We start from the raw sequence: 4,561 nt of genomic DNA, 5'->3' as shown, positions 1-4,561 counted from the left end.
GCGGCGGCGGCGGCGGCGGCGGCGGGAGGCAGTGGCAGGCAGGCGGCAGGCGGCGGAGCGCAGGGCGCAGGGGACGCGGGCGGCCGGTGCGCGTCACAGGGGCTCGGGCGCGCGCGTCACAGGGGCCAGGCGACGGCGCGTCACAGGGGCCAGGCGACAGCGCGCGCGAGGCTTCTTAGGGGCGCCGGCGGCAGCCGCCAGCGTCTACGGCCATACCACCCTGAACGCGCCCGATCTCGTCTGATCTCGGAAGCTAAGCAGGGTCGGGCCTGGTTAGTACTTGGATGGGAGACCGCCTGGGAATACCGGGTGCTGTAGGCTTTTGCCTCCCGCCGCCTCCCTCTCCTTTTGCCCCCCCCGCCCCCAGCGCCGCTCCCTCCACGCTCCTCCCGCCCCTCCTCCCTCCTCACCGGTCGCCCCATCGCCCCGCCACGCCCCCACCGCTGTCCAGCCGCGCGAGTGCCCCGCGGCCGCAGCCGCCGCCGCGGCCGCCGCCCAGCCCTTCCACCTCGCGGCCCCACGGGAACCCAGGGCCAACCGGGGCCGGCCCCGCGTGGCCGTGCCCCCGACGCCGCCCTCGTCCGGCGGGCTCCCTCTGTCCTCGGCGGCCTCTTCCCACCCGCCAGGCTCCTGAGAGACCCTAGCGGTCCACTCGGCCGGCGCGGCACCCAAGCAGTTGGTCGAGTCGCGGTGTGCGATGGAACGGATCCCGCTCCGGGCTGCGGAGGCCCGGACAGCTTCGGCAAGCTGCCGGCAGCCCATCCGTCTTCCAGAGCCCATCTAGGAAAGACCCCGGGTCAGGCTTCTCCAAACAGCACCTACAGAAGGACGGGGCCCACTGGGCTCGACAGGAGCCTTCCGGGCCTGGCCATCCATCCCAAGCGGGACGGCTTCTGGATTTTCTGATGCCTGCGCCGTGTGTCAGCTTGTCCAAGTCGGCACCTGGCTGTCCTTGATACCGTCGTTCGCGAGAAACCCTCGTTTCCGCACCGGAGTTGGTACGGGTCCTTTTGTGTTGTCTTGCCTTAAAGACGTCCCCTTCCCCAAGTGTCTAAGTTCAAGCCCTCCTGCCTGGGATCCAATTCTGTCTCAGCTCTTCCTTTTATCTTTTGCTTGTCATTCCCTTTTAAGCCCGAATAATATTCCATTGTAAATTTATACTACATTTCGTTCATACATATTTCTGTATGATATCATCTTGTTTGTTTTCCCCATTTGGCTATTGTGACTAATTCTACTGTGACCGTTGCTCTAAGCTACCTTATCTAGTTGGTGCTTTCATGTTTTGGGGGATGAATGCCCAGGGTCGTGTGATAATTCTGTTTCATTTTTTGTGCAATCACCATAGTGTTTTCCACAGTGCCTGCAATATTTTGTATTTTCATTTGCAATGCAAAGGAGTTCTGATTTTCCCAGATCCTCTCTAACACTGTTATTTTATGTTGTTTTTATAATAGACATTGTATCTTGTGTGAGGTGATGTTTCGTTTTGGTTTTGATATGCAATTTCCTGTTGATGTGTTTGTTGAGCATGTTTTTGGCTCTGTATATCTTCTTCGTAGAAATTTATATTAAAGTCTTGCATAATTTTGAATTGTGTTTTTAATTGTTTTCTTGTCATGTTGTTGGAGTTCTTCATATAATCTGGATGTTAATCCCTTATCATACATATGGTTTGTTAATATTTTCTCCTATTCCATGGCTTGTCTTTTCACTGTGTTGACTGTACTTTTCATGCATAAAAGTTTTTAAATTTGATGAAGTCTCATTTATATTTTCTCGTTTTTGCTTCTGTTTTTGGTGTCATATTCAAGAAATCATTTTCAAACTCCATGCCATGAAGATTTTCCCCTGTTTTCTTAAAAGAGGTTTATAGTCTTGATCTTGAGTTTTGGTCTTTGTCCACTCTGAGTGTATTTTTGTATGTGGGGTATGGTAGGTGTCCAACTTCATTCTTTTGTGTGTAGATATCCAGTTTCCCCAGCACCATTTGTTGAAAAAACTACTTTATCCATTGAGTTGTCTTGGCACCCTTGTTGATCATCTGACCATGTATGTCACAGTTTACTTCTCTGCTCTCTATTTTATTCCATTGGTTTATATATCTGTCTTTTTTCAATACCACACTGTTTTAATTGCTGTAGCTTTATACTAAGTTTTAAAATCAGGAAGTATGATACTTCCATCTTTGTCTTCTTCAAGATTATTTGGCTGTTCAAGGTCTATTGCCGTTCCAAATAAATTTTAGGATGGACTTTCAATTTCTTCAAAAACAGCATTTAAACTTTTATAGGAATTGTATTGAATCTGCACAGTGTTTTGGGCAGTACTGGAATTGTAACAATGTTAAATCTTCCCGTTCATTAACATGAGATTCACTTCATTTATTTGTGTTAGTAATTTTCTTCAGCAATGTTTTGTAGTTGTCTGTGTACAAGTCTTTCTCTCCTGGATTAAGTTTATTCCAAAGTATTTTATTATATTTGATGCTGTTGTAAATGGCATTGTTGTCTTAATTTCCTTTTCAGAGTGTTCATTATTAGTGTATAGACATGCAACTGATTTTTGTGTGTTGATTTTGTATCCTACAACTTTGCTGAATTTATTTGTTCTAATTTTTTTTTTTTTTTTGCGTGTGGAATCTTTAGGATTTTGTACACAGAAGATCAGACAGAGATAATGTTTTACTTCTTCCTCTCCAGTTTGGATGCCTCTATTTCTTTTTCTTACTTAATTACTTTGGCTAGAACTTCCTATACTATGTTAAATGGATCTAAGATTCTTGGTTGACAGTTTTATTTTCTTTCTATATTTTGAATTTTCATCCCAAAGCCTCCTAACCTTTATTTTTTCTAATGCAAAGTCAGTTGTTAACCTTACAGAGGATTCATTATGTGTGATGAATTGTTTTCTCTTGCTGTTTTTAATTTTCTCTCTGTCTTTCAATATTTTGACCATGAGGTGTCTGGATGTGAATTTCTTCTTGGAGTTCATTAAGGTTCTTGGATGTGTAGATTAATAATTTTCATCAAATTTGGGTGTCTTCAGCCTTTAATTCTTTGAATATTTTTTCTGTACATTTTTCTCTCTCCTCTCCTTCTAGTGCTCTCATTAGGTATCTGATGGTATGCTTAATAGTTTTTCATATTACTCTGAGGTTTTGTTTATTTTTCTCTATTGTTCTTTCCTTTTGGTTCTTTAGATTTCAGTCTCTATCAATCTGTCTTCAAGTTCTTTGATTATTTCATCTGCTTGCTCAAGTTTACTGCTGATTTCCTCTAGTGAAAATTTCCTTTTGATTGTTGTACTTTTTAACTTCAGAATATTCATTTTGTTGTTGTTGATATTTTTAAAATATATTTTCTACATTTTTATTGGCATTCTCTAATTGACAAGATATTTCATCATACCTTCTTGTACTCTTTCAGCAGTTTCCTTTAGGTTTTTGAACACATTTAAAATTGTTGCTTTGAAGTTTTTGCGCTATGTCTGATCTGGACTCTTTCAAAGGCAATTTCTGTTTCTTGCTTCTTTTCCTTTTACGGATCACACTTCCCTGTATCTCTGCATGTCTTAAAATTTTTGTTCAAAACTGGATGCTTTAGATAATATTTTTTAGCAACTCTGGATACTCATATGACTTTTCTCTGCCCCTCACCTTCTTGGGTTGTTGTTATTAGATTCCTTATTTTTTATTGACTTGACTGGACTATATGTTGAAGTTTATTTCTCTTGCAATTTTGGGGCCCTCTGATGTCACTCCTTAGGGCTGTATGCTTGGGTATGTGTACTCTCAAGTTGGGATGCCAAGGTTTTTAACAGTGCTCTCTTTGATTCTCTCTTTCCCTGATCTAAGTTTCTGCCTCTTTGGTCATCACATCCCACTATTAGATTCCAGTAATTGATGGCTGGTTGCTCTGTCATTTTTGAGAGTTCCCTGAGGCATCGATTGCTCTACTGTCTGATCTAAATATTTGGAGCTTTTATGAGAGCAGTCTTTGAAACCTGTCTTTGAAGTTTATTTTAACTTAGGAAGGCTCTTCTTAGCTGTTTCCTCGCTTGGTCTGTATTGTACACTTCTGGTGGGTTTATGATTTAGATTGTTGCTCTCATTAAGCTACCATCCTCTTCTTAATTGCTTATGACCAAAATCACCACTGTTTTTCACAGTACCCTTAAGGTTGAGTTTCCCCATGCTCTTTTCCAAATAAAGTCAGTTTCCTTAGGGAGAACGAGGAAGTTCTTTTCTTTCTCTTTTTTTTTTAAAGATTGGCACCTGAGCTAACATCTGTTGCCAATCTTTTTTTTTCCTTCTTCATCACAAAGCCCCCAGTACATGGTTGTATATTCTAGTTGTGAGTGCCACTGGTTGTGCTACGTGGGACACCGCCTCAGCATGGCCTGAGTGGTGATGAGTGGTGCCAAGTCTGCACCCAAGATCTGAACCAGAGAAACCCCAGGCTCTGGAAGCGGAGCGTGCACACTTAAACACTCGGCCATGGGGCCGGCCCCTGAAGCTCTTTTCTTATGGCCTGCCTCTCTCCCTGGGCAGGTCCACCAT

General features: G+C 43.7%; 1 non-coding gene across 1 annotated transcript; it reads left to right on the top strand.

Annotated features, from left to right (window-relative positions):
• Positions 1 to 202: 202 nt before the first annotated feature.
• On the top strand, positions 203 to 321 carry LOC124236498 (5S ribosomal RNA). The gene has a single exon (XR_006887737.1). It is a non-coding gene; the product is annotated as a 5S ribosomal RNA (ribosomal RNA).
• Positions 322 to 4,561: the final 4,240 nt, after the last annotated feature.

The sequence above is a fragment of the Equus quagga genome, chromosome 2 (genome assembly GCF_021613505.1).
Source record: "Equus quagga isolate Etosha38 chromosome 2, UCLA_HA_Equagga_1.0, whole genome shotgun sequence".
Classification (NCBI taxonomy): Eukaryota; Metazoa; Chordata; class Mammalia; order Perissodactyla; family Equidae; genus Equus; species Equus quagga.
This window is presented reverse-complemented; position numbering and strand designations above follow the sequence as displayed.